At 37.4% G+C, this 19,604-nt stretch overlaps 1 long non-coding RNA gene across 1 annotated transcript; it reads right to left on the bottom strand.

Annotated features, from left to right (window-relative positions):
- Positions 1 to 2,321: 2,321 nt before the first annotated feature.
- Positions 2,322 to 11,081, bottom strand: LOC108947282 (uncharacterized). Its single transcript, XR_011415716.1, has 3 exons — positions 10,767 to 11,081; positions 10,316 to 10,410; positions 2,322 to 2,555 (listed from the first exon to the last, which is right to left on the bottom strand). It is a non-coding gene; the product is annotated as an uncharacterized lncRNA (long non-coding RNA).
- Between the last annotated feature and the right edge of the window lie 8,523 nt (positions 11,082 to 19,604).

The raw sequence follows: 19,604 nt of genomic DNA, 5'->3' as shown, positions 1-19,604 counted from the left end.
TTTTATTTCCATAATATTCATACGGTACCTTTAAGTACCCCAACTCTTGTCTGAATATTTCCCAAGGGTCACGATGTCGTATCTGCGAGACTGAATTCCCCATGTTAGGGTTCACTATGTTCGTCTTGCACAATCTGTTGATTTGTCTGTGTCCTCTTGTTTAGCCATAACTAGGCTCTTCCTGAATCAACTATTAACTACTCGTTGGACCATTCTCATATCAATATTCTGCGTAATCTTTCTTGGGTTATTTCCTTTCTCTTAACTTACGTCTCACACTAGTTCCTTATCTATCAATAACATCTCGGGTAGGAACCCTTACTTTCTCTCCTTGACGCCGTGCTTGCATAATGTTCTAGAATCATAGCATATCTGTAGGATTTGAATGAGTGCAATTTTATCCCTTTCTTATTTTTTTTCGCATTTATCCTTTACCATTCCATAGTTTCTAGAACCACTTAATTTTGACTTAATGCCACATCACACCATATTCCCCATTTAGGGGAGCACTAAAATTTAGTGCTACGATGATCTACGTATAGATTTTTTACCTTTTCATCTTTGGAATCTTTTCACATCATCGATAATCCTTACTCGCCTCGCTGTAATCCTTCTGTACCAAGGATAACGAAATTCCTCCCTCGCGAGGGTGACACTTAGTGTAACCGGCACATACAGTCCCTTAAGCTTAACTTTTCTCACCTTGCTTGCTTTAGGGAAGCGTCTTCCCGAATGACCTTTAAAGGGTATTCTTGTGTCCTTCATTCTATTATCGCCGGGATGCAATCTCTGAAATTCTCATGATACCGACTATTGCTCAGTCCCTAGTTCATGTTTAGTTTACCTTGTTCATCAGTCCATACTGATTTCTATTACTCTGGGGCCTACCTTTTCCTTCTGGTAGTCGCATTGGAGTCACAAACTTATTTCTCGAAATGAGGATATGACTTTATGGACTATAATCTTTTGTTGTCTCAAGGCCTATCACCTCTCGTCTTTTCCTTCACTTGACTATAGACTCTGTAATACTGTCATCTTTTGATCTACCATTGTCATCCATGTATCATATCTTACTTATAATGCTTCATTAACTCTTTTCTTATTTCCCGGTAACATTTATGTCTATCACTTTATTCTAAAAACTCGAACAAGACATTCTTTTATTCTTAGCTCCCCTTTGCTCCATCCAGTGGCTGTTCGGGTTGCTTAACGTTCTCGCTCTACTAGGGACGCGAACCACAGTAAGGTAATATTTATCCCTTCCAGGCTTTCAGTGCCTATCTTCTGATTTTTTTTGATCATGCTAGTATTCACATCTAATTGTAATATTCTATAGTGCACCATCTGGGTGCCTCACAAGGAGATCTATTAGCACCTTTGTAATATCCTTCGGAAATGTCAACTAACACAAATAATCCATTCACCATTTTGGGTTACTCTTACCCCAGCCAGATCCTGATATCCCGTCCTTTTCTTAAACTACACCTGTTAGCCCCCAATAGGGTATAACTGAGATAGGTGTGGCCAATTATACATACCTATGTTATTGTTGAAGGTAACTCAAAAGGCTTATATTCCTCTGCCTGAATTGTAAATACTAATAATCTTCATTAGTTGGGCGCCTCGTACCCTTCTTCATCTTACTTCTTTTACTTGTTGAAACTTGTATCTATCTTCTGAATCTCTCATTGCCTTTCACCATAGGAGTGGATAGATATTCCTACCTTAAGGCTTCTTATCAAAAGGCTTACATGTATTAGTACACACATGATCTGCTGAAGACCTTATATTTATCCATCATAAGCATCATGCAAAATAGAGTTCCTCTGACTCAACTCTTTCAAAGCCACATGCAATCTCTTACCAACCGTCTTTCTAGATGTAGGCATCACCGTATTATGAATAAGATAGAGTTTAGGAAATTGAGTTCCTATAACTGAGCTCTACCACACGATCTAGAGTAAGAAGAAAGAGTGATAGTCCTAAATGCCCTGTAGTCTCCTGCTTATAAGTGTGGTGCACAACACACCCATAAATAAGACTCTACTAGACATGGCTTGTAGACTCCCTAGGACAGAACTGCTCTGATATCACTTTTGTCACGACCCAAACCGATGGGCCGCGATGGGCACCCGGTGCCTTACTCAACCGAGTACCAGCGTTATATATCCTTCTTATCGTACTGTCATTGGAAAATGGCCAAACGGGGCGTCATGGGCTAACCAGAATAAACATAAGGGAATACTTAATATTAGACGACCCAATCTGATATAAAAACTTACATTTGACATACGGGCCTATAAGGCCACAATGAGCACTCGTACACTGAACATAGGCCGACAAGTCCATACAATATTTTACGTACATTGCATCTGTCCACAAGCCTCTAAGAATACATAATTGTCATAAAGGTCGGGACAGAGCCCCATCATACCAAACAATACACGCCTAAATCATACTGACCAAACAAACAACTCTGGAGCAAATGGAGCGCACCAACACCTTTCGCTGAGCTGATAGCCTACTTGGAGGACTCTCGACATGTCTATCGGGACCTGCGAGCATGAAACGCAACATCCCCAGGCAAAAGCGACGTCAGTACAAATAATGTACCGAGTATGTAAGGAATGAAAATCTGTAAACAATAGACATGGGAGAAACATAGAGTAAAAGACTCAACATGTATATCTGAATAGCTCTGTGAATCATTTAATACTTTTAATGTCATGCATATTCGTATAAATGTCATACCATGCATGGGTATATGCATTCATAACATCATCAAGCCTCTGAGGGCATCCCATATCATCTTGGCCATTGTGGGCAAATATCAATGTATACCAGTTGATCAGGTGGTGGTGCGTATATAATGCCGTAATCTTTTTCCATATATATATATATATATATATATATATATATATATATATATATATATATATATATATATATATATAAAAATATATGCGTATATAACACCATCTGGTCACAGGTCAATATAAATGAATGCAATGCATAAGAAGTACGTCAATAAAATCTCTCGGAATATCATAGGACCATTATGCCTTTGAGTAATATCATGAAATAAACTTTATCAACTTACGTATTTTCTAAGACCCATGAACAAATGATAGAATAATATGACACATAGGGAATCACGAACATAAGCATCTCTAGTATTTCTATGAATAGAGTCATTTATGAAAATTGTGCATTTGCTTGTTTCGTTTGTGTCATATAGATCATGCCAAAAGGAAAGAAGGGATAGCCTTAACATACCTGAGTCGATTCTCTTGACATTCCTCTAACACACATTAATTGCGACAGAACACGGAACAAGTCGTATGAAAAGCTCGAAGCAATAACGTTGCTATGCAAAGATAATCTTGGCTGAAACTTTTCCTTAAGTGATTAGCAGTAACATTTCTATACAAGGAAGTCTTGGTTGAAGCTCTTATCTTGCTTATGTGACTTATCTATACAAGGAAGTCATATGACTTTACTGTATCTAGGTAGGTCATACTATACCATAACTCTTACTTCGATTTATTGTTACTGAGGTCTGCTACCGAACTCCAGGATACTTTCGTTGCTTATCCCATATGTATAAATCTAAGTCCTTTAATTTCCTCATTATTGTTCATCTTAAGAATGACAACCTAATCTCATCTCATACTTTGTGACTTTTGTCCATCCATTGTTGATTCACCTCAATATTGATCTACAATATACTACTGATAACTTGAAACTTCTTACGTAATACCTTGCCACTATGGCTTACGTTGCATCGATGAATATTTGAAGTGATTTTCCCGATCCACTAGCGGTGATACTGTACTTCAATAACCGTATTTTTATAGCATCCCAATGTGATTCACTTACGTGAGTATTTTAATCCCGTACAATTCATGAAATCCTCTTCAAATCATTACTCAATCGAAGACCCAATCTTCATCCTTTATCTATCACAATTACACCTTCATTCTACTACCAGGCCAGCATTCCATCCCTTCTAAATGCTACTAGTCTTAGATTCCTTTGAGTTCATTCAGGCTATACTGAGCTTTCTACCACACGATCTAGAGTAAGAAGAAAGAATGACAGACCTAAATGCCCTGTAGCCTCCTGCTTATAAGTGTGGTGCACAACACACCCATAAATAAGACTCTACTAGACACGGCTTGTAGACTACCTAGGACGGGACTGCTTTAATACCACTTTATTATGAAAACTCGAACAAGACATTCTTTTGCTTTTAGCTCCCCTTGCTCCATCTACTGGCTCTTTGGGTTGCCTAACATTCTTTCTCCACTAGGGACGGGAGCTACACTAATGTAATATTTATCCTTTCAAGGCTTCCAGTGCCTATCTTTGTAGTATTCATATCTAGCTGTACTATTTTAGAGTGCACCATCTGGGTGTCTCCCAAGGAGATCTATTAGCACATTTGCAATATCCTTCGGAAGTATCTACTAATGCTAACAATCCATGCACCATTTTGGGTTACTCTAACCCCAGTCGGATCTTGATATCTTGTCCTTCTCTTAAACTATATCTATCAGCTCCCATAGGGTATAACTGAGATAGGTGTGACCAATTGTACATACCTCTGTTATTGTTGAAGGTAACTCAAAAGGCTTATATTCCTCTGCCTGAATTGTAAATACCGATAATCTTCATTAACTGGGCGCCTCTTACCCTTTTTTATCTTGCTTCTTTTACTTGCTAAAACTTGTATCTACCTTCTGATTCTCTTATTCCTTTTTACCATAAGAGTGGATAGACATTTTTGCCTTAGGGATCCTTATCAAGAAGTTTTACACATCCTAGTACACACATGATCTACTGAAGACCTCATATTTACTCATCATAAGCATCATGAAAAATTGAGTTCCTCTGACTCAACTCTTCCACAGCTATATCTCTTACCAACCGTCTTTCTGGATATAGGCATCATCATATTATGAATAAGATAGAGTTTAGGAAATTGAGTTCTTATATCTCGTGATTAAGGAATTTCGTTATCCTTGGTACAAAAGGATTACCGCGAGGCGAGTAAGGATCATCGATGATGTGAAAAGATGCCAAATATGAGAAGGTAAAACATCTATACGTAGATCATCGTAGCACTAAATCTTAGTGCTCCCCTAAAGGGGGGAATATGGAGTGATGTGGTATTATGTCGGAATTAAGTGGTTCTAGTAACTATGGAATGGTAAAGGAAGAATGCGATAAAAAAGGAGAAAGGGATGAGATTGCACTCATTCAAATCCTACAGATATGCTATGATTCCAAAATATTATGCAAGCACGATGTCAAGGAGAGGAAGTAAGGGTTCCTACCTGAGATATTATTGATAGATAAGGAACCAGTGCGAGACGTAAGTTAAGACAAAGGAAATAACCCAAGAAAGATTACGCGAAATATTGATATGAGAATGGGCCAACGAGTAGTTAGTAGTTGATTCAGGAAGAGCCTAGTTATGGCTATACAAGAGGATACAAACAAATCAACAGATCATGCAAAATAAACATAGTGAACTCCAACATGAGGCGTTCAGTCTCGCAGATACGACATCGTGACCCTTGAGAAATATTCAAATAGGAGTTGGGGTAGTTAAAGATACCGTATGAGTGTTATGGAATAAATGAGAGTCCCACTGGGAAGACAGTCAAAACTTCAGTTCAGAAAGCAACTGTGCGAGCACATGAGTGTGGAGGTAAGTAACAAAATACAATTATATGTGAGTACGAACATCAAAAATTATGTCGGGTAAGCGATATAACAATCTTGTAACTTTACAAGAGCTAGAAGGTTTCCCTAAGTACTACAATGAAAGACTAGCTGAAGAGATAAGGAAGAAGGCTTCAACCTAAGCTCAGTGACCTAAAGAGGGAATGGTCTTATAACAACAATCTCACAACAACATTGTATGCACTCCATAAGAAAGTGGCACCTACCGTGGATAATGAACGGGAAGTAAAATCAGGAGTAATATTCGGACCATATGAATTGCACAAAATTCCGACATGCATGGGAACTAAGATAAGCTAAGTATGCACGCAACAAGGGGGCAGAAATACCAGAAAAAGTAATTGCTTATGTTTAAAGAAATCTGAGATGGAACGAAAGGAATTATTCGATCAATGATCCAGAGTTAGTTACATTATGAACGCACTCAAGATTTCGAGTATCATCCATGCAGCATGTATGTTGACAATCATACAACTGTAGAAGACTATGGTATAAGTTAAAAGAAAGAATTGAGTCCAGGTCATAGGCAAGGGATTGAATTATTAGATGATGGTATCACGGATATTCCATATCGTCTATGAAAGGCTAAAGTAATAACTCATACCATGATCCGCAGATCGGAAGATAGCTTAAACCTATATGAAGGCTGATCAGAAGGAAGAGGAAACTAAAGAGTTACATCAATGAAGTAAATTAGGAGTTTGATTATTGGACCCAGAAAGTTATAGACATCATGATTAAGAACAGTGTAGAATCACTTTTAATATCAGAGGTACAAGAAAGATAGCGCAGCAGCCATATTCTATGATGACTCTACGATAAAGCCAGTTAGAAGAGTACCGGCCTTATAAGAAGTCAGTATGAAGCTCCCACCAGATTGTGCATGCACCAAAGGTGCAAGTGTAATAATAAAAGTTTCAAGTTGTGGATGTGAATTGTACCTATGTGGAAGGGAGGTCATGAAAGACATAGAAGTTATGATGCGAGATTTTAAGGCAAAGGTAAACAACATACGAGATACTCAAATGCAGAAGGTTGTGAACAATTCATACTTCGGATAAAAGGCTAGAAGCGCGGGGATTCAGTATCCAGGAATGATAGCGGCGTCGTCAGTGGCATATCTTCCAGTCTATGACTTCTAGGTATCGAGAGGCCTAGTTAAGAGAGTAAAGAAGAGTTAGAGATGATATGATGTCTCGCTTGATGTTCCAGAATAACATAAGAAAATCTATGGTGCAAGCAAGTTGAAGGAAGGTTGCGAATAGTATAAATAGATACATATAGGTCGTAAGCTAAAGTATAGTAAAGCGACAAGGTTTGATGACAGGAGTAAGGATGGGAAAGGGCGAGTGGGAAGGTGACGAGAATGGATAGGTCCTCGGGATTAAGCCCATGAAAACAAGAGAGCTAATGGTTTCTCTAAGTTGTAGAAAGTTTAGTATAGGCCATAAAGTCATATCCTCATTTTGAGAAATAAGTTCGTGACTCCAACGCGATTACCAGAAGGGAGAGTTAAACCCCAGAGTAACAGAAATTAGTATGGACTGGTGAACAAGATAATCTGAACATGAATTAGGGACTGAGTGATTTGATAATAGTCGGCATCATGAGAATTGCAGATTGCGTTCCGACAATGATAGAATGGACGACAGAAGAATACCCTTTAAAGGTCATTCAGGAAGACGTTTCCCTAAAGCAAGCAAGGTGAGCAAAGTTAACATTAAGGGACTGTATGTGCTTACAAAGTGACGCCTAGAGATTGGCTAAAATCTGGAGGAAAAAGGAGAGAAGAGTCGGATAGGCTTACTTACAAAGTCAGAGTTGTACAGGTTGTATGATAAAAGATAGCAACAGTTACAAGATTGGAATGATTCCGACCACGAGTCGTGGTGTGAGAAAGAGGCCTAAAGGGGGGAATGCCCTGGCGTTTGGGATTCATTCACAGAACAGTTGCATAAATGGCAAGAACAGTATTAAAGTATTCGCAAAAGCTACGGGTTATGAGAATGATGAGTGCATCAGTCAACATTCGAGGACGAATGTTTCAAAGGGGGGAATGATGTTATACCCCATATTTTCGTACGTGAAAGTATGCCATAAATAAATTGATGAAACCTTAGAAATGAGATGTTACATCCGGCATTTTTGTACGTTAAATGTTTGTCGTAAGTTAACCGACGTAAGTTCGGGAATGAGATTATTTTGAGATTACAAGCATTATGCTATTTCAAACAAGTGTTGAGTAAATTTGTGAAGATGAGAGGGTAAGCAAATCGAAGAACTTCATTGGACTTATAAATGCCCAAAGAGACATCTTTTCAAGCTCTGATACCAATTTTGTCACGACGCAAACCGATGGGCCGCAACGGGCACCCGGTACCTTACTCAACTGAGTACCAACGTAACGTATCTTTTCGTATTATACTATCATAGATAACTGAGCCTAAGAGGCTGCCGTGAGATAAGTAGAATACAACATGAAATACCAACTTATACTTAAGACATACGGGCCTATAAGGCCAAAATGAGCACTCTTACACTGAACATAGGCCGACAAGGCCATACAATCTTTCATATACATGACATCTGTCTACAAGCCTCTAAGAGTACATAAACATCATCAAGGTCGGGATAGAGCCCCGCCATACCAATCAACACATATTCTAATCATACTGACCAAATAGCAACTCCGGAGCAAATGGAGTGCACCAACACCTTCCGCTGAACTGATAGCCTACTTGGAGGACTCTCATTATGTCTAACGGGACCTGCGGGCATGAAACGCAATGTCCCTTTAACAACATAGTAAATCTAGCAACATAGTCATTTCCTTGTCACTTAGCCCAGATAAACACTTTATGTGATACAACTTTAACAAAAACTCTAGCTTCGAGTACTTGGACCCTTCATATAATTCTTCACTTCCATCTCTAAGCAACTCAAAAAAGTCTTTGTTATTTGAAGAAGGCAGATCATTTAACATTTCTTCTTCTCCAACTACTTGTGACAGACCTTCATCATTGCCCTCATGCCTTAAACCCGAGAATGCTTTATTTATCAACAATTCCATAGGATTTTCAAGAGGCAATGCATCTGGGATAACCTCTGTGCTTCTAGAATTCTCCAACACTTTTGTTTCCTCATGAAGAATCCAAGTGACATAATTTTGAGGGAATGGCTTGCTAATCAAATGATCGTACACTATCTCTCTAGTCTGGCACTTTTCAAAATCACATTTCGGACATGGACATTTTATTCTATCTCCTATAGCTGTATTCTTAAATGAAAATTTTAGAAATTGATTTAAACCAAGTAAATATTTTATTATATTTCTAGGCATTCCAATCCAAGATTTATCCATTGGAAGGGACTGATATATAACCTTTCAGAAGTGAAACTGACCCACAATCAGATTACTGTGTCACCAATAAGGACTTCTCCGAGCAAGAGTATTTACTATAATCTACAATATTTCCATGAGAAAGGATGATTTAGTAACCTATCAATGCGATAGCATTATAAAATTTTGTAAGATAATAAAAAGTAAAGTTAAAGTTCTGATAATTATATAGGATGTCATTTTACTGATATTTTATAGTTTAGTTAAGAGAATTATGGCTCTCTAGTATATGCAACAAAATAATATTATCTAGTTTACTTTAGTATTGGAATCAAAACAGTGTTTAGCACAAAGATTGGAGCTAGCCCCTACTCCAACATTGTAAAAGTTGGAACTATTATTTTTACTTTATTTTGATATGAAACAGCAAAGAAGAGAACAAACAACTCAAGCATTAAAGAAAGAAGGAAATCAGATCGTCAAATTATAAATAGGAGTAACGATAAGTATAAAATATTAGCTTTGCCGAACAACACATATACAGAGGCACTAATTGTACACACACTCTTAATGACCAATGTTATAAGAATAGTCAATTCTATAAGAATCAGTGAGAATGTCGCAAGGTACTCAATTCTTAGATTATAGTAGAACGTGTACAAAATAAAAATTACTATAGCAAATTCCTTGATAAGTTCTAACACGACAAAATTGGAATTTCCCAAAGCCAGAGAAAGAAAACAGGAATTTTTTTAATTACATATATTGTTCTTTATAATTTTCACAACAATGAAATAATATCTCCAGCTAACAACTAAAGTTATTCAGTATGAAAATATCACAGATCAGAAGTGAGGTAAAATGAGAGTCTCCTCCCAAGATTGTGCAGAAACAAAAGAGAAATATCTATTCCTACCTGTAATATTTGAAGCAACAATGTGCCAATCAACGAGGTAGCTGAAAGATTTTACCTGGAGCATCTCAAACTGATAGAAACTCGATAGACTATCAACATATTATGGATATATTAGAAGCTTATAATATATTCCTCATCACTTGACAAATAAAATAGAAATTATGTTATTGATTCAATAGCCTTTTGATAGAAAGCAGAATTGATGTTCAGGCAACCTAATCTATTGTTTGCACATTTTGCATTACAAACCTAGAAAGAAAAATAATTAATATTCAACACTACGAAGAAAACTAAAAATTTGTTTGTACCTTGAGATTGATTCATGTTTCAGAACACCATGTAGAGCAGAAAGAGGAATAGCAGCTAGTGAGAATTGCGTCTTCTCTAAAGGTCCTCAGGAGTTCTAAAATACACATGCAAGAGGAAATATTTCAATTAAGTAGACCCAAAATCGTAGAAATTAACCTACAAAAATACTGAAAAAGCTAAATTTTACAACCTAAAATACCTAATGTAGAAGGAGAAAGAGGACTTACATCTCGAATTCAAAAGAGAGTGTTATATTCTTTTTCAAAATACACCGATTCAACTAAATTTTTGTTACTTTCAGTAGAAAATCGAAAAACAGAAAAGCCACAAATTAGAGGAAATATCAGTAAAGGAAAAACACAAATTAACAGAGGAAATAAACCTAAAACCCACATGCAAGAAGAAAGAAACACAGAAAAGCAAAATCAAAAAATGGGGAAGAGAAATTACCATAGATCTTAACCCACAATCCACATCGTTCAAAATCAATGAATGGGGAAGAAAGCAAAAATTTGCATCTCTTTCATCGCGAAGAAAGGAATTACCATACAAAAAATATTTTGTGAATCTCTTTCAGTTTTTTTAATCTGCAAGTGAGGGTTTCTAATGTTTCAAGTGAAAGAAAATGGAAGTTGAAAAGCTTCTCTTTCGTGAAAGTGAGGGAGGGGTTTGGGAAACAAAGAGAGAAAGGATCAAAAAAGAGGGAAAAATTGGGGTTAGTACGCGCTTTTTTTTTAAAGGTTGATGGAGGTTATTGACCGGCGCAAATATAATATATTTGTGGGGGTTGTATAACCCTCCTCCCCCCCTCCCAATTTGATATAAATTGCGGATGTTATAATAACTGCCGCATTTAAACCTCCACAAACTCACCGTTTTTTTGTAGTGTCTAGCACACAATCCCACACTAAATACAATGTCAGGTCTGCTGGGTGTGAGATACAAGAGTGAACCAATGATGCCCCGATACGTGGTTTCATTCACAGGGGAACAAGGTTCGTCCATGTCCAGACGAGTGGTTGTGGCAATAGGAGTATTAATGATATTTTAGCTTTCCATCTCAAACCTCTTCAGAAACTCTTTAATGTATTTCTGCTGACTTCATTGTTCCCTTAGAGGTTTGCTTAACTTGCAGACCTAGGAAGAAGTTCAGTTCCCCCATCATACTCATCTCAAACCCACTTCCTATAAGCTTAGCAAACTCCTCACATAATGAATCATTTGTTGCATCAAAGATGATATCGTCAACATAAACTTGCACAATTAGCAGGTTCCTCCCTCTTTTTTTCAGAAAAAGAGTATTGTCAATTTTCCCTCTTGTAAAGCTATTATCTAGAAGGAACTTGGACAGCCTTTCATACCATGCACGAGGGGCCTGCTTTAAATCATATAGTGCCTTGTCAAGCTTGAATACATGTTCAGAATGCTCGTGGCATTCAAAGCCAGGTGGTTGTTTGACAAAGACTTCTACCTTCAAATATCCATTTAGAAATGCACTCTTGACATCCATTTGGAACAATTTGAATTCCATATGAGATGCAAAAGCAATGAGAATTCTGATGGCTTCCGTATGTGCAATTGGAGCAAAAGTCTCATCATAGTCAATTCCTTCCTCTTGATTATAGCCTTGAACCACCAACCTGGCCTTGTTTCTTGTTGTATTTCAAAACTCATCAATCTTGTTTCTGAACACCCGCCTGGTTCCAATAACAGTTCTACCTGAAGGTCGAGGAACCAGGTGCCAGACACTGTTCCTCTCAAATTGATGGAGTTCATCTTGCATAGCAGCAATCCAGTCAGTATCTTTCAATACTTCCTTGATATTTTTGGGCTCAATTTGAGACAGGAAGGCTGAGAAGGCAAACATGCTTCTTGTCTTTGATCTAGTTTGAATTCCTAAATCAAGAGGGGGGATTATATTCTGGAGAGGATATGAGCTTTTGTGCTTCCAGTTGGACACCTGAGTCTCATGGTGAGAAGACCCAGGTTCCTCCAAGTGTGATCCATCATTAGCATCCATGGAAGAGTGAGTGCCACTTCTTTGCTCAGCATCAAGAGTTCCTTATACCGTATCAGCAATTCTGTTTTCTGCGTCAGATGTTGTAAAGGAGGAGCCAGGTTCCTCAGAATCAGCTGGAGGTTCGGTGTATCTTCTTCATTAGACTCCTTGACCTGACTCATCAGATATGCCTTCATGTTTGCCATATCAATTACTTTTCCAGGAACCTTTGAATGCTCTCCGTCTTGATCATTCTTGTCATGTGAATCTTTCCCAATTAAGTGGTGTGATTCATCAAAGATTACATGCACTCTTTCTTCAACACATTGAGTCCTTTTGTTGTAGACCTTGTATGCTTTGCTTTGTGAAGAGTATGCAAGAAAGATCCCTTCATCACTTTTGGCATCAAAGTTTCCCAGCGCTTCCTTACCATTATTAAGAACAAAACAGTCACGACCCAAACCGTAGGGCCGCGACGGGCACCCGGTGCCTAACTCAACCGAGTACCAACGTAATGTATCCTTCTTATCATACTTTCATGGGTAAATGAACCGAAAAGGCCGTCATGAAATAACTATAATTAAACATAAGAGAATACTCGACATGAGATGACCCAACATGATATAGAAGCTTATGCATGCGACATACGGGCCTATAAGGCCGACATGGTCATTTGTATACTCAAAACATAGGCCGACAAGGCCATACAAGTATCCATATACATGACATCTGTATACAAGCCTCTATGAGTACATAAATGTCATAAAGTTTGAGATATGGCCTCGCCATACCAATCAATACATGTCCAAATCATACTGACCAGATAGACAACTCCAGAGCAAGTGGAGTGCACCAATACCTTCCGCTAAGTTGATAGCCTACTAGGAGGACTCTTAACCTATCTATCAGGACATGCGGGCATGAAACACACTGTCCCCATGCAAAAGGGACGTCAGTAAAATTAAAGTACCGAGTATGTAAGGCATGACAGTACTATATAAAAGACATGAAAGAAACATGGAGTAAAGAACTCAACCTGTAATTCCGAATAGCTCTATGAATCATGAAAAATTTATAATATCATGCACGTGCGTATAAATGTCATACCATGCACAGGTATATGCATACATAACATCGTCAAGCCTCTGAGGGTATCCCATCATATCATCTCAGCCGCTATGGGCGAAATCATCAACGTATACCAGCTGATCGGGTGGTGTGCGTATATAACGCCATAACCTTTTACCATATCCCATATACATATAATATACGCGTATATATCGTCATCTGGTCATGGGTCAATGTACATGTATAAATGAATGCAATGCATAATGAAGTAAGTCAGTAAGATTTCTCAGAATGTCATAAGATCAATATGCCTTCGGATAAACTTTAGTAACTTACGTATTTTTTTGATACCCATGAACAGATGATACAATAATAGGACACATGGGGAATCAAGAACATAGGCAACCCTAGTACTTCTAGGAATAGAATCATTCGTGAAAGTGGCGTGCTTGCTCATTTCGTTGTATCATATGGATCATGCCAAGAGAAAAGAAGAGATAACCTTAACATACCTGTATGATCTCTTCCTTATTACTCACCCAAGCTCAACACAATTTCTTGCATCTACAACAAGTGAAATGATATTGCCGTTAACATATAAAGTCGTACCATCATATTTGTCTAGTCATATGGCTTTAGGAAAATCGGGAAGCAACTCTCCTATTTTTAATACATCCCAAAGACCACTAAGGGTCATCAACAACCCAACAACAACAACTATAACCAACAATACCAACAACAATAATATAATCCAATATGAGTTTCTCCTATTATCTTAACAGTCATATTGAGCGGCAAGCTCTTTTTTACTCATAACAAGATATAAATTGAATCCAAATATTATTCCATAAATTATTTTACAACCTTCAGAACATCATACTTATATGTACTATATTATTTCTAGTTCAAAACATCCACAAAATGCCTTCCAAAATAGGCCCATACGTCTAGCACCTTAATTTTTATGGTCAATCACTTATTTTTCATCTTTTCTTATTCAATCAACTTAATTAACACCTAGAAAAGCTTAACAACAACAGCCAAAACATTATCAACTTATTTCTCATAATTTTCAGCCACCACAAACCATATATTTAGCCACAAAATAGTCCAACCAAAAAGACAACCATATCCCATGTTCTTTCAAGTGCTATCTTATGATATTTTACTCAAACAACACAACCAACACAAGATTAACCTTAGGCACAATAAAGAAGATGTTACACATACCTTGGACAACAGCTACAACTCGAAACCCTATCTCAACTTAGCTCACAATAGCCCTCAATCACACCACAATATCATAGAAGCATTCTCTTGTAGTCTTTAACACATTTGATGATGATTTGAGTTGGTTCCCCTTGAATTTTGTTCTTGGGATCTTAGGATATGTTAGGGATGGTTTTGGAGAGATTTTGGACTAAATTTGGGTGAGAAATGACCCGAAATGAGGCTGAAACATCTTTTAAAAGACGTAGGGTCGGTGGCCATCTCAAGTGGGTCCCAACTGAGCTGCTTGCGCAGTCTCGCGAAAACGTGGATATCTCACTACTCTGACATCGTATTGAAGAACAGTTTGTAGCGTTAGAAACTAGATACATGGTGCTTTAATTAAATATAAAGATCTCCCTGTAACTCTCAATATATTGGGAGAAACTTTCTCGAAACCTGGCCTATAAATCTGCCAGTTTCTCCAAAGTGCAGTGATGTGACTTGGCGACCCTATTTTAACAATCTATATTTCTCTAACACGATATCGTATGAATAAATGGTTTGGACCGTTGAAAACTAGGTTCAAATACCTTCATTTTTGTATGATATATGTCCCAAAATGACATCATAAAGCTTACGAATTTAATTTAACAAAATGTCTCGTTATAAGGCAAATCTTAGCTCGATTTTTCCACAACTTAAATCTGATTTTTTCCAAACTTTATATTTCATATCCAAACATCATATATAGTCATATCATGACTTTAAACTCATTTAAATCATGATTAACAAGTCTCATATTCATCTTAACTTACTTAAGACTTCGGTAAACCTTTCTTATCCTTGTAGCAGGATTTTGTCCTTTTTGAGCTTACATTAGATAATCCTATAATTGATAGTGACATATGAAGTAGGGGGTATAACAAAATGTCCCCTTAGAAACATTTTTCCCTGAATGATTACTCTTAAAGGCTTGCGAAAATGGGACATAACATCATTAAATCACTTTATATACTTTCAAAGAGGATCTCATTTTCAAACTTACATCAATTGACTTACGACGTACTTTCACGTAAGAAAACATGAGGTGTAACATCATTCCCCCCTTTGGAACATTCTTCCTCGAATGTTGACTGATGCGCTTATCATTCTCATAACCTATGGCTCTTATGAATACTTTAATATTGTCCTTTTTCCATCTAGGCAACTGTTCTATGAATAAATCCAAAGGCCAGGGCATTCCCCCCTTTAGGACTCTTTCTCATGCCACGAATCATGGTCAGAATTCTTCCAATCTCGTAACTATTGCTACCTTCTATCATTCAGTCTGTACAACTTTGTCCTTGTATGTGCGCCTATGCGACTCTTCTCTCATTTTCCTCCAGCTTTTAGCCAATCTCTAGGCCTCACTTTGTGAACATATACAGGACTACGACAAGTTGTCCCTCGGGGCATCTATAGGCATACTGAAGTTCTTCGCTTGGTACTTTGTTGAATGTACCACTATTGCTATATTTTGTTTCCTAGCCTTAGTTATCTGCCCTTATGGATTTAGTGCATCTACGTAGGTCGTACCATACTATAACACTTACTTCGGTTTATTATTACCGAGGTCTGCTACCCAAATCCGGGTTACTCTCTCACTGCTTATCCCATATGTATAAATCAAAGTCCTTTAATGCTTCCTTATTACTGTTTATCTAAATATGGCATCATAACCTCCTCTCATACTTTGGAATTTGTATTCATCTATTGTTGATTCACCTTAATATTGATCTATATCTACCACTGATAACTTGAGACCTCTTACGTAATACATTGCCACTAGGGCTCATGTCTCATTGGGGAACATCTGAAGTGATTTTCCTGATCCACCTAGGGGTGATACTATATATCAATAACCGTATTTCATAGCATCCCGGCGTGATTCATCTTATATGGGTATTCTAATCCCATGCAATTCATGAAATCCCTTTTCTTAAAATTATTACTCATTCAAAAGCCTAAACGTCATCCTCTTATCTAACACCATTACACCCTTATTCAACTACCAGGGCAGCATTTCATCTCTTCTAGTTGCTCATATTCTAAGACTCATCTGAGTTCCTTTAGACTATACCAAGCTTTCTATAACTTATGGAAACCATCAACTCTCTTATTTTGATGTGCTTAATCTCGAGGCCTTACCTGTTCTAGTCACCTTCTCACTCACCTTTTCATATCCTTACTCTTATCTACCTAGAACCTTGTCTATCTATCATACTTTAGCTTGCGACATACACATATCTATTTAATACTATTCGCAATCTTCCTTTAAATTGCTAGCACCATATATTTCCTTTCGTAACTTCTCAGTTGTCTTTAAATGTAAGCAATTACTTTTCCTGGTCGTTTTGCCACTTGTTGCGTAAATACTTGGCTTATCTTGTTGCCCACGGATACTGGAATTTCCTGTAACTCATATGATCTCAAATAGCACCTTTGATTTATACTTCCCGTTCATTAGACACGATGGTGCCACTTTCTTATGGAGTGCATACAATGTTGTAGTGAGACTGTTGGTACAAGACCATTTTTTTCTTTATGTCACTATGCTTAAGTTGAAGCCTTCTTCCTTATTTCCTCAGCTAGTCTTTCTTTGTAGACTTGGGGGGGACCCTTTGACTCCTGTAAAGCTGCAAGCTTATTACATCGTATACTCGAAAGAATTTTTGATATTCTTACTCTCCTATAATTATCCTTCGTTACTTACCTCCATGCCCTTGTGCTCGTAGGGTTTCTTCTGAACTGAAATTTTTGATTGTCTTTCCAGTGGCACTTTATTTTATTTCCATAATACTTATATGGTACCTATAATTACCCCAACTCCTATTTGAATATTTCTCAAGGGTTACGACATCATATCTATGAGACTGAATTCACTATGTTGGGGTTCACTACGTTTATCTTGCACCATCTGATGATTTGTCTGTATCCTCTTATCTAGCCATGACTAGGCTCTTCCTGAATCAACTACTAACTACTCATTAGTCCATTCTCATATATATATATATATATATATATATATATATATATATATATATATATATATATTCTGCATAATCTCTCTTGGGTTATATCCTTTGTCTTAACTTACCCCGCACACTGGATCCTTAGGTATCAAGTGTTCATTTGCACTTATTTATCAACAACATCTAGTGATGGAACCCTTACTGCCTCTCCCCGTCGTCATGCTTACATAATGTTCTGGATTCGTATCATATCCGTAGGATCTGAATAAATGCAATCTCATTCCTTTTGCCTTTCTACCACATTATTCCTTTACTATTCCATAGTTACCTGCACCATATAACTCCGACTTAATACCATATCACACCATCTTCCCCCTTTAGGGGAGTACTAACATTTAATACTATGAAGATTTACCTATAAATGTTTTACCTCTTCATCTTTGGAGTCTTTTCACATTTCCACAGACCTTTACTTGCCTTGTGGTAACATTTCTATACCATGGATAACTGAATTTCTTACGCACGAAGATGACACCTAGTGTAACTGGCACACTTAGTCCCTTAAGCTTAAGTTTGATCACAGTGCTTTCTTTAGGGAAGCGTCTACCTAAATGACCTTCAAAGGTTATTCTTCTGTTGTCCATTCTATTATCGCCGGAATGTGATCTCTAAAATTCTCATGATGCCGGCTATTGTCAAATCATTCGGTCCCTAATTTATATTCATTTTATCTTGTTCACCAGCTTATACTAATTTCTATTACTCTGGGGTCTAACGTTTCCTTCTGGTAATCACGTTGGAGTTACCAACTTATTTATTGAAAGATGGGTATGACTTTATGGCTTATACTCTTCTACTTTTTCAAGGCATGTCTCATCTTGTCTTTTCCTTCACTTAACTATAGACTCTGTCATCGTGTCATATTTTGATTTACCGTTATCACCCATATATCACATCTTACTCATGATGCTTCATTTACTCTCTTCTTATTTTCCGGATAATATTTTGTCCATCACTTTATTCTGAAAATTTCAACAAAACATTCTTTTACTTTTAGGTCCCCTTGCTTCATATCACTGGCTCTTCGGAACGCCTAACATTCTCCTTTATGTTTTTACTAGGGACCGGAGTCATACTAAGGTAAATAATTATCTCTTCTAGGATTCCACTGCCTATTTTCTAAAATTTTTGAACATTCCGATATTCATATCTGGCTATACAATTCTAGAGTGCACCATCTGGATGTCTCGCAAGGAGAACTATTACCATATTTTGTACTATCCTTCAAAAATGTTAGCTAGTGATAACAATCCATCCACTATTTTTGGGTTACTCGAACCCCAGCTAGATCCTTATATCATATCCTTCTCTTAAATTATATATGTTAGCTCCCACAGGGCATAGATGAAATGGGTGTTGTCAAGTGAATATATCTTTGTTATTGTTGAAAGTAACTCAGAATGCTTATATTTCTCTGCCTGAATTATAAATACAGATAATCTTTACTAACTGTGTACCTCGTATCCTTCTTCACCTAGCTTATTTTACTTGTTGAAACTTGTATCTACCTTCTGATTCTCTCGTTGCTATTTACCATATGGGTGGATAGATATTCTTGCCTTAGGGCTCCTTATCAAGCAGCTTACATATCTTAGTACACACACGATCTGTTGAAGACCTCACATTTACTCATCATAAGCATGATGCAAAATCAAGTTCCTCTGACTCAACTCTTCCACAACCACATTCAATCTCTTACCAATTGTCTTTCTAGATGTAGGTATCGTTGTATTACGAATAAAATAAAATTTAGGAGTTTGAATTCTTACAACTGAGCTATACCACACGATCTAGAGTAAGAAGAAAGAGTGACAAACCTAAATACCCTGTAGCCTCCTGCTTATAAGTGTGGTGCACGACACACCCTTAAACAAGACTCTACTAGACACGGCTTGTAGACTCCCTGGGACAGAACTGCTCTGATACCACTTTTGTCAT

Source organism: Nicotiana tomentosiformis, chromosome 1 (assembly GCF_000390325.3).
Source record: "Nicotiana tomentosiformis chromosome 1, ASM39032v3, whole genome shotgun sequence".
In the NCBI taxonomy this organism is placed as follows: Eukaryota; Viridiplantae; Streptophyta; class Magnoliopsida; order Solanales; family Solanaceae; genus Nicotiana; species Nicotiana tomentosiformis.
The sequence above is the reverse complement of the archived record's forward strand: the minus strand, read 5'-3'. Positions and strand labels throughout refer to the sequence as shown.